Source organism: Epinephelus lanceolatus, chromosome 11, assembly GCF_041903045.1.
Source record: "Epinephelus lanceolatus isolate andai-2023 chromosome 11, ASM4190304v1, whole genome shotgun sequence".
Classification (NCBI taxonomy): domain Eukaryota; kingdom Metazoa; phylum Chordata; class Actinopteri; order Perciformes; family Serranidae; genus Epinephelus; species Epinephelus lanceolatus.
This window is the reverse complement of record NC_135744.1, coordinates 31,636,601-31,648,838: the sequence shown is the minus strand read 5'-3', so window position 1 is coordinate 31,648,838 and position 12,238 is coordinate 31,636,601.

Here is a 12,238-nt window from a genome sequence, read left to right as displayed (position 1 = left end):
CTGTCTCTGCTGCAGAAGCCTGATGAAGAGTATCGCAGCAAAGTTAAATATCACGCCATGGGCTTCATCATCTACAAGGTCAGTGGTGTGTTCATGTTCTCTTCTCTGTTCCTGATCTGTGAATATGTGCATCGTCACTGTGTTGCATTTCTTTTGTGGATTAGTGATATTATAAATATGGCCAAATATCTAATCTGATATCCTTCTCATTCAATTCAAACAGGTGCCACCAGAGGTAAATTAATCAGCATTTATACATTATTTTTGTATTAAAGAAATGATCAAATGGATACATACAGTACAGCCTACATACATACATACAAAGGCTGCATAAATAAGAGGAAATACCCCACTCATAATCTTTGCAGGCAAACAAAGGACGACTTCCGTCTTCACTCTTCCAGGATGAACAACCTCTAAAAGTCAGTGAGTTCAGCGGATCAAGAGAACTGATTGAGTTTCACAGTTTGAAGAAGGGAGAGTACTTGATCATTCCCTGCACGTATGAATCCAACAAGACTGCAAGTTTCATCATCACAGTTTATTCTAAGGCCGAGGCCGACATGGAGTGAAGACACCTGGAACAGCTTGTGACAAACAATCATTATAAAGGTCATCATAACCCTCTGGTTATGTTGTAATTAACAAACACAATATATGCACTTATAAATGACAAATAAATAAATCATTGACACATCAGAAATGTGTGGTAAGCCATCTGTAATATGTGACAGATTTATACATAATCCGTCGATAGGCCATGAAACTGTAGTTCAGTTACAGTGTCAGTAGATGGCAGTATCACTCTCAATTCGATGAAAGTGTTGCATATGAAATAATGTCAATAAAAAGATCCAACAAAATACTTAATGCTGCATGGGAGTTATAGGTTTGCACTCAGTTACAAAATGGCCAAACACTAGACAATGCAGCTGCAGTTGCATTATACATTTACTCACTGAATGACTGGCAAAGGGAAAACCTATTTCTTTTAACTCTTGAGCCACAGAGTCCTACACAAACACAGAGGTTTATATTTAATAGGACTTAATTTAATGTCACATGAGAGGTTTTTCTATAATGTGCAGTGCGCAGGACTATGATGTCAAATCTGTGTGAAAGACCTTCCCTCAAACTAGACGGTAACGTCTGAAAACATACATGAAACATATACACAGGTTCTTTCACACACAAATAAAGGCCGTTCTGAGGAGGATACTGGGATCAGTTGAAATCTCTGACAGTTTGTAATGTGCCCTGTGGTTGCTTGCAGGCAGTTGCAGGTTTCATTGAAATATGTGGGCACCGTGTCTTCAGATCAAAGCTTACATGGGATATTTCACATCAGGCTAAAGTAATCTTTGCTTGTCAGTTAGTAGAAGTAACTGTGTACTAATTGCATCCTTTCTCCTGTGACCTTTTGGAGATTTGGAAAATGGGTGTATGTTGTTACCAATGACTTGTTGCCAATTTGCAATAAGATCCCTGATGCTACTTTTTTTTTCTTTATTATAGAAGATTCAAGTATAAACCTTTATGGTGTTTTCAATAATCAAAAAATGTAAAAGACACAAAGACGACCTTCAAACAAGCAGCTTAAACGTTGAAGAGATTTTGCAAATAGCTTAATTGCCAGAAGAAAATATTGGCATCACATGTTTCTGCAAACCACAAATACATTACATTTGTATCATGTCAACGTTTGCAGTGTCGTTATATATAAGCTGACTTTGTCATCAGGAGGTGGAGGGGATAATGGACGGCACATCACCTAGGCAAGACATCCAACAAGCTGCAGACCACTGTTTGAGAAAACAAATGAAAAACCATGTGATTTATTGAGTCATTGCTGTTTTTGGCAGCTTATAAGGCATGGAAAGTGTTTTTTTTTTTTTTTTTTTACCAAGACATCACCTCTTGTCCTCCTGAGATTGTGCCCTGAAAAAAAAAAAATTTAAGCCAAAAAATGCTCTTTTCCTAATGTAAGAAGTGTTTTTCTGCCTAAATCTACCAGATATGAACCACAGTGTTGTTCAAACACAGTTCCAATGTATCCGCCACATGATCACGTGCAAATGTAGCATATCTGTGACTTAAAGAATAATTCAATGCCAACAGAAAACATACCAAGAATATCAGCCATGTAAAATTTATTTCTATAGCTATGATTTGCAATCAAGTCTCATTTTTATTGGTGTGGCTAAAATAACGATCATTTAAGAATTTCAGATCACTGCTAAAGTTTTTCCTTGATTCAAGTCATCTCTGTCTGTTGAGAGTTTTAAAAAAACATTTTCACAGCCCATCGACAGTCACTAATTCATAAATACACATTTGAGGTTTTAGACAAAATCAGCACGTCCACATTCAGAGGCTCTAGGGTTTTTTTTTCTTTCAGGGTTTGTGGATCGTATGGAGGCATGATTGCTGGCAGCCAACCTGAGGAACTCCAAACTTCTGGTGGTCCGTGATGTCTTCACTGTGACAGGAGTCAGGTAAGTCAGTCTTATTCTTTCTGGCAAGTGATTGATGATGCCTGAGGCAAGTGAGCAGATCGCTGAGTAGAACTGACAGGAACGCAGAGAGAGCAGATTCTTAGGTTGCGCGGTTTTGGGAATTAACATGCAGGTGTACGATATGTAATAATAATCATACATCCATGTTTACTGTGCATTAAATAGTTTGTGAGGTTTGATGAGTTGTAACTTCGTATGGGATTTTTCACAGCTTAAGCACAACATCAACCAACATGAAGGCCTCAATGTTGTTATGGCAACCTGATCATAATCTACCACATAATTGAAAGGAAATATCCCAGTTATAGGCCTTGCAGGTACTGAAGCTTAACTTAAACTCCACAGTTGGCAACCAAGCACTTAATCATTCCTTGTGTGTATGAATCTAATGAGACTGTGTGTTAACACTTTATGATAATAATCATCAGATAGATGCTTTTTTATTCCCTGGAGGAAGTTTGCATGTCACAGCAGCAGTGCTCGATGAACCACTTGGTGAATAATGCAAAAAAAAAAGAAATGTCAAACATACACATTTGTGGAAAATAGTGCCAAATACAAATATTATCCTTACTGTTATGTTAACAAAACAACAACAAAAAACAAACAAACAAAAAATAATTGGGATTGACTGGTAAGTGACTTTCTCCTCCACATGCAGAAAATGTTTAATATTGACAGTCGACCATTTCTCACACCTGTTGAGTCACATCTGGAATCCAAAACTGTGTTTGACCAGGAAGTGGCCAGGTCCCAAAGGTGACCCCTGTAAAGAAGAGTGTATGTTTGGTATAATGTGATCACAATATATAGTATAAAATGTGTTCTACTGGGAATAGATTATGTAACAATGTTTAAATGAAACCCTGTCTTGGCTCAAAGGCTGTTTCAACATGCTCTAACAAATGTCTGTACATTCCTCAGAGATTAGACGATGCAGCAGAGTCTGTGATCTGTTGCACGAACACACATTGAAACCAACAGAGAAATGTTTTGCAGTTATGTGGGATCAGTGTTATTCAGTGTTATTGCTGATACAATGATAAAGGCAGTGGAAAAGGAAACAGTAGTTACCTCTTACCTGTAGTGCTATTTATCAGTCTAGATTGTTTTGATGTGAGCTGCTGAGTATTGGAGATTTCAGCCGTAGAAATGTCTGTCTTCTCTCCAGTATAATGGAACTACGTATATGTCACTCGGCTTGTGGTGCTCAAAGCGCCAAAAAATACATTCGAAAAACTCAACAGCAATGTCTCTTTACAAAAATCATGACCTGATTACTCAAGATAATCCACAGACCTTGTTGTGAGCAGTTTCATATAGGAACTATTTTCTTTCTCCTGATCTACCAGCCTGTTCTCACTCTCAACTTGTCAAATACTGCTGCTTTGTCAGTAAATGTCAGCGTTAGATACCAACAAAGAGAGGCACCTTTCGTGACGATATGATACACACCAGGCGGTGGCTATTTCTGACGCCACTGGCAACTACTGTGGTGTAAAGAACAAGACAGTCCATAAAGGGCGGGAAGGAAAGGAGTCGGATGGGTCAAACAAACAGCAGACTTTCACCTGGGAGTCTGCTGTTTGTTTCCCATGTGAAACCAAATATCAACTGAGTTATTTTAATGACAACATAGTGTGCTAGCATGTGTAGCATGCTACACTAGTGACGCAGGCCTATGTTATATGACGTATGTAACATGACATTACATTAGAAAGAACCACACTTATTGAAGCCAAACCTAAACTAAGGAAATAAAAGTGATAATAAAGTGTTTGACCCACACTTCAAGTTTAATTTTGATAGATAGATAGACAGACGGACGGATGGACGGATGGACTGATGGACGGACGATGGCTTGAGGGATGAAGCTCCTGATGTTGCGGTACGTTTTGGGAGAACAGTCCATGGTGGGGGTGTGTGGGGTCCTTGGTGACGTCACGTGCAGTTGTCAGGCAGCATTTGTGTCCAGTGTCGTGGATGGAGGGAAGAGAGGCTCCGGTAACCTTCTGTATGCATGTAACGAGCAGAAACTCAACATTTCCTGTGAAAATGGAAGAGTATTTTGAAAAGATACAATGCATGTAACAAGTGTCAATTGAACCACTGTCCGTGACTGTCCAAAACTGATGTAGGAGGGTACCTAGCACATCATGTTTAGGTCCACTGACAAAGTGGCAGTATTTGGAATTATTATGAAACTACACCTGCCAACTGTATCACACTCAAGAAAGCAGGAGATGTAAACATTTATGGCATCTTCCCCAGCTAAGATGTAACGTTAGCTTGCTCAGCGCTAGGTGAGCTAGCAGTAGATGCATGCTTCGTTCTGCACTGTGATTCGGTTGGTGAGAGTTTGGTAAAAAGCAAATAGTTCCTGCACGAAACTGCTCACAACAAGGTCTGTGGATTATCTTGCGTAACCAGGTCATGATTTCTGTAAAGAGACATTGCTGTTGAGTTTTTCAAATGTATTTTTTAATGCTTTGAGCACCACAAGCCAAGTGTCATCTAGTTCCATTATGTTGGAGAGAAGGCAGACATCTTTATGGCTGATATCTCCAACACTAAAACTACTCCACTCCAACTACTAAAACCATACTGTAAAAACACTCCTGCTTTGAAACTTTTATATGAGTAAAAACATTTAAGTAAGATCAGGTAAATGTACTTAAAAATTTAAAAGTAGGTACTCAATGCAAAAATGGTTCCTGTGACTGATGCATCATCATCATGCAGTATATCAAAAGGTTATTAGTTTAAAAACCGGCTTTGCACACATTTGATGTGCAGTTAGTTCTTCTTAGTTCTTAGGGCGGTGGCTTCACCTGAACTGAACTGAACAGTATATGACGTAGGGTTTATCTGGTATGCAGATGATGAGTATAAGTAACTTTAACATTGCCAGATCCTGTCACTGTGTTTATACTTCGAAACTGTTGCAAGGCTGGAACTTTAGAGGTCAGTTCAGTAATCTGTTGCTTTGTCTTTTACTTGTTGTTACTGATATTTGCTAGGTTAAGTTTTACCTACAAGCTGTTGAGCAGTTCTGATTTCAGACACCTCTGCCACTGCTCTCCAACATGACCTCCACCAGTGTGAAGATGATTCACTCGCTCTATGAGGACGGAGGTGAAGAAAACCCTTCTAACCCCGTGAAATTTAAAGGCCAAGACTATCAGCAGCTGCAGCAATCTCTGATTGACAAGGGGAGCGTGTTTGAGGATGAAACTTTCCCACCGAACTTCGACTCTCTGGGAAAACTTAATCACACAGATCACCACCATAATTGCTTGCAACTGTCACCTTCAAAGGTGCCGGTTTATTTTTTGCTTCAGGGTCTGTGGATCTTATGGAGACATGATCACTGGCAACCCACCTGAGGCATTCAAGGACTTCAGTGGAGGCGTGCACATGACCTACACACTGTCCAAAGGCCCACCTGACCTTTGGGATGTCATGAACAGAGCTGTCCAGTGCAAAACTATGATGGGATGTGGGACTTTTGATGAGGTAAACGACACAATCATGTTTCTGTAGGTTAACCCTCAGAGACCCTCCATACACCCACTTTTGTCTTTTCTATGGGGGGGGGCAGGGGATATATAGGGGGCGATAGCAGGTTGACAGCACATGCCATATAGAAGTGATACACATCATCTGAAAGCTTGGAACCTGAAGATCAATTTGAGATGCAGCTCCGAACATATGTTAGGTTTTCAGCGACTCAAGAGAACTGATTGAGTTTCACAGTTTGGAGAAAGGAGAGTACTTGATCATCACAGTTTCATCATCACAGTTTATTCCAAGGCAGAGGCCGACATGGAGTAAAGACACCTAAGAGACGAAAAACAGATCATTTTTGCACATGCACATGAGCATGCAGATGACGTGATACGCATTCCTTCCTATATGGATTCAAACTATTCTGATCTACAGGTGTTGGTAATGCACCAAGAAGTGTGCTAGCAAGTAAGCATGGATGTAAACCGTGCAGGATTTGCCACTATGTTTGGACTTTAAAGCTATGTCAGGTATGTTTTTGTGAGAAACACTGAATGTAAACAGAAACTTTGTGTACAAGAAAATTCCACAAGGCACCCTTAAGCTGGCCCTGAGAGTTTTTTTTAGTGTGCAACAGGCCCTTCTCTACATTTAAAGGGTTTAACTAGCTGACATTTTGCCTATGGGTATCAGACACTTAAATTTCATGCTTTTTCAGACCTTTTCAAGATAAAATTTTAACCAAAGTTAATGCTGATTTTTGGACAATCAGTATTTGTTATTCAAGTAGAGCAGCTAAGTGTAAAGGTAACTAGTATGTGGTCCCGTGCAGAGGTAGGTTTCATGTAGAAATATGGTTATTAGAGTGAGTTTAAAGATTTGTAACATCAGACATGTGGACCGCCACGAAGTAGAGCTTGACTCAGTTTGACAAAAAGAAATTCTAAGATAGATAAATGATATTAGATAAAATATTCCTGGCAATAGGATCTCACACATTCAAATTTTAAGAGTATTTAATGACTTTCGGGGCCTAATATTCATGAAATTGAATGTAATTCAACTTTAAGGACCTTTTTACGGACCTGCACACACAATGGCTTCTTACTCTGGAGTACTACACAAACACAAAAGTTTCTACCAAAGCTAAAAGGGTTTTGGTTATTTCAAATGAGAAAGATTTCTCTGTGCTGTTTTGTCTCTGATGAGACATTATTTAACATAGTGTGTTAATTATAAGAGAAATATGATGTCAAATCTGTGTGAAGGACCTTCTCACACAACTAGACAGTCACATCTGTTAATGTGTACATGAAACACACATAAAGGTTCTCACACTAATAAAGGCCCCCCCAGAGAAGATATATTTAACTGATTTAACTGACAGTATTGTAATGTACTGCCTGCAGGTATTCATCTATACTGGCACTGACGCACACAAATACTTACTGACACAGGTGGTGCCTCCGGATCAAAGCCTCAAAGACAACTGGGATATTTCACTTCAGGTTAAGGTAATCTTTGCTTGTCTGTCAGCAAACCAAGAGATGTAAATAATTATAATTGTGTACTAATTGGGTGGATGCTGTCATCGATGACATGTTGCCAACATGCATTAAGGCCTCTGTGTTAGATGAGGAGGAGGTCTGGGCTCCCCTGCTTTCATAGCCTAAGCACACTTGTGAAAATTATTTTTCAGTATCTTTTTCGGTGTTGTGGCTAAAATAACAAAAATCAAACAATTCCAGATCACCATTAGAATTTTTACTCCTCAATCCAAGTCTTTTCCGTCAGTCGAGACTGTTAACAACCTTTTTTATAGATCAGTTTAAAAAGTCAGCAACATAATCCGCTTGGCAGTCACTAATTCATAAATACACATTTCAGACAAAATCAGCACTGCAATGTTCAAAGGTGCCTGTTTGTGTTTTGTTCCAGGGTCTGTGGACAGACACGATCGCCAGCAACCCATCTGAAGCCCATATTTTACCTGAGACATGCAGATTGTTTTCGAAAAATAATCATCAGGTTGGTCTAATGGACCGTGATGCCTTCACAGTGACAGGAGTCAAGCAGGTGTGCTGCATGTCTTGTTCTTCCAGTTAAGTGATTGATGATGCCTGAGGCAAGTCAGTTGAGTAGTACTGACAGAACTGCACTGTGGGCAGATTCTAGTGTTGTGTGTTGTTGGAAATGCACATGCTGGTGTACGTAAAATAATCATACACCTAAAGAGAGCCTCCAGGTTTAATGTGTGTAAATAGTCATGTTTCCATAAATGTGTTTTTATGCATATTGAGAAGTATCGCATAGAAAGTTGGTATGGAAACAGCAAATATTGATAAACCTTCCTTGGGATCAGTGAGTCGAGAGAACGGATTGAGTTTCACAGTTTGGAGGAGCAGAGTACTCAACCATTTCTTGCACATATAAATCCAACAAGACTATAAATAAATCATCGGTAGGATTGAAAGGATTGGATTGATAGGGATGGATAGATGGATAGAAGGAATGGCTGCATTGATGTTTGGTGATAAGGCCAGCTTTTCTCATAGGTGTTAGATGGGGCTGAAGTCTTGTTTGCTCTGCAGCCCAGTGACGTTCTTCCACAGTAAAATTATTTCTTGACAAACATTTCTTTGTGCACGACTCCGATGTGCACTGCAAAACCTTGTCAGTGGAAATTCTTGTTTCACTTAATGCACCTGTCAGCAGTGGGTGTTGCTGAGGCAAAAGAACCCACTAATCATGAGGGGTGTCCACATACTTTTGGAAATATAGTGAGGGAAAGAGCATGAACACATTGTCAACAGTCCTTGAATCCATTTTTGTTGTTGTTGTTGTTGTTGTTAGATAAAGAGAGCTGACTTGTGTTACAGGTCCTTCCAATCCAGTCAGTAGTTGCTGAGATATTTCAGTGTGGACCAAAGTGGTGGACTATCCAATTGTCACACGTAGAACCATGCCGCTAACATGGTTAAAAATCAATTGGCACTGACACACATTAATTTTAGGAATGTCTTGAACTATGATCATCGTAAGTACAGAAAATACAGATACTATCTCTCATGATCACCATCAATATACTCTGGTTCAAGTGATGATTTTGGAATCTAAAGCAAGATGCTTTTCTGTTTCACAGCAGCCAAAATGACCTTATATAAGATAATTAGTGGTTACTTTTATTCTATAATCATCTATATTAGAGCTGTCAGTGTGTGTGTGTGTGTATAGATGGTGTAAACACTTAAACTGCAGAAATGCTCATCAAGCAGCAGACACAAGTATGTAGTCATTTTGTGGCAGACATGCTGCTGTGTTATTACATGACTTCATCATAAGTGAAAGCAAGTCAAGTATTGGAAATATTATATACTCTATTATGTTTTCTTTGGTGTGCACTACTAACTAACATAACTGCAATAAAAAAAGTGATGACAGAGACAGCAGAATATGCACAGGGGGAGGCGTCACCAGTGTGAAGCGCTCAGACTCTGTTAATGCGCCTGCAGGTGAGTCTGTAAACACATACTGTTCATCACTTTGTGTTCAATATTTTTTATTTTAACTTACAAACCTCTGATTGTGGGTGACAGAACCTTTGTTGCATGATGTTAAAGCACAAAAATAAACATTATACATATAATGCAACTGTTCTTGCATTATTTTTGTTTCCTGTCCTCAGTGTTGGGAAGGATACTCTTGAAATGTGACAGGTGAAAGATTACCCTGTTCGAATGTAATAAGTAATGTAACTGTTTTACTTACCTCATCAAAATAATTTAACTTATTACTTTTGCTCACTTTTCTAAAAATGTGTTAAACAAGGCAATAAAGCTGAAAGCAACAACACAGTAAAGGTCAAGTGGAGGCTGAAAGCAAACCAGAGCTGTTCCCACTAAATGTATTCATACTTTTAAAGGGGTATTAGCGTAGATGTACTGGTGTATTGTGGTGTGTGTACTTTAGTATATGTACTGTGGTATGTTTATAGTGGTATGTCTATTGTAATAGATGTGCTCTGGGGTATGCTGTGATGTTTGTATTGTGGTATATGTACTGTGGTATGTGTATTGTAGTGTGTGGATTTGGGTTTATTGTGCCTTCCATGCTTATAGTGTATTGTGGTTGTATGCTGTTTTTAATAGTTTTTCATGAATGATAGGACTTAACAGTATATTTTTAATAACATTTTAGGTCTACATGTAGAAGCCCAACTAGGGTCAAGAGTTGAAAATGAGAAATAGCTATAAACTCTCTGTGCAACACATCAGTCCTATACTCTGCATTGGAACTATGTTAAATTGCATTGTTCCTATCAAATAAAAAAAATAAGACAAAAGTCAAAAATCCAAAGTATTATAAATAAATATATACTATAATAATATATCAAAAATATATGTGTATAAATGTTACACTCAGATTTGTCCCAATGGCTTTCCTGACCCACGTTGTTCAGACGTATGCCAAAAAAAAGTCATGCATGCACCACAACAAGGTACAAAACAACAGAACCCACCCAAACACAGCTGTGGGCTAAGTGACCCCCTCTCACGGCAACAGTACTCCCTGATGGTAGTGGCCCCCCCAGCAGGAAAATGCCCCATGCTACACTGCAGAAACTGCTCAGGAATGGACTGAGGAACGTGACAAAAAGCTAAAGGCATCGACCTGGCCTCCAAATTCCCCAGATTGAAATCTGATCGAGCATCCATGGGATGTGCTGGTACCTCAGACTACCCGTAATTCACAGTGGGCTCTCCCTGGATCAGTCTTGTCTCTGACATGTCAAGGAATGGACACATGACCTCTGGAAGGTGTCCTGTGGTGTCTGGCACTGGGGCGCAGTTATGAGGTGGGGTACCAGCACGTCCCAAGATGCTCAGTCAGATTGGGGTGTGGGAGATTTGGAGGCACCTTGACCTTTTTGTCATGTTCCTCAGTCCATTCCTGAGCAGTTTTTGCAGTGTGGCGTCGGGCATTTTCCTGATCGGGGGCCACTGCCACCAGGGAGTACCACTGCCGTGAGGGGGGGTTAGTTAGCCCACAGTGGTGTTTGGGTGGGTGCAGGGCGTCAAGTGGCATCCACATGAATACCATGACCAAAGGTGTCCCAGCAGAACATTGCATTGTAACAAAATGATCGATGTTACTCACTTCACCCACCACTGGGTTTTATGTTTTGACTGAATAGAATATATTCTGATGTACCCCCTTTGTAACCACTAACATTTTGATTAGTTACTATAATTTAATTTCATTTTTTTTCCTCAGTAACTTTAATGTATTACAATTACATTGATATTGTAATTTAATTATGTAACTCCATAACATGTAGCCAGTTACTCCCCAACACTGCCTGTACCTCTAATGTATCTTCAGTGCATTGAAATGCAAATTTAAAACATACTAACAGGTGAGTTTACAGAATGAACAGGAGTAAGTACTTTTGTACGCTTGTGCTTAATTTCTTCATTCACATCTCTCCTGACGTGTTTTCTTTGCAGATGTGCAGCCTGATGATACCCATATTCCTTCAAAACACATGCATCACTTCCACATTCCTGCTTTCTGCTATTAAGGCCTTAATTGATTACATAGTGGGTGCTTTAGAAAGTGGCATAACACTAATTTAGAGCCATACCTAGGAAGTAGTATAAGTTGACATCGCTGGCACCCGGCATGCTTCTACTTGTTATTGCCACAAATTACAGTGTAATTAGATTAAATAAACAAAGCTTTGGTTTGAAGCCTACAATCAAAAGCATACTTTAACTAATGCAGATGCTTGTACTTGCACTTATATCAGTTCTCTCATCAGTGTTTTTTGTTTTTGCTCAATTCTGTCCAGTATTTCAACATTTTTGGTTAAAGACTTCTTCAAAGCCTGTAATTACTCTGGACTCCTCCGTGCTCTGCTTTACACAATAGAAAGACAATGTGAGCCATGTGAAAGGGCTCAAAATAAATGCTTGTTTTCAGGTATCAGTTCCTTGTGATTATTTGCATATACCTCTAGTACCTATAGCAGCACTAAATGCAAATCATGAGCCACTTTGCTCGGAGTTGTGGTTTGCTGAACACGCTGAGAGAATTACTGTCATGTGTCAGGACTTGCTGACAGAGCACACATTGTTCCTGCAGCAGGTGTGAACGTAAACAGTCTTCACACTCTGCTCTGTATCTGGTTGAATTGCTAATCGAAAAGTGATAGG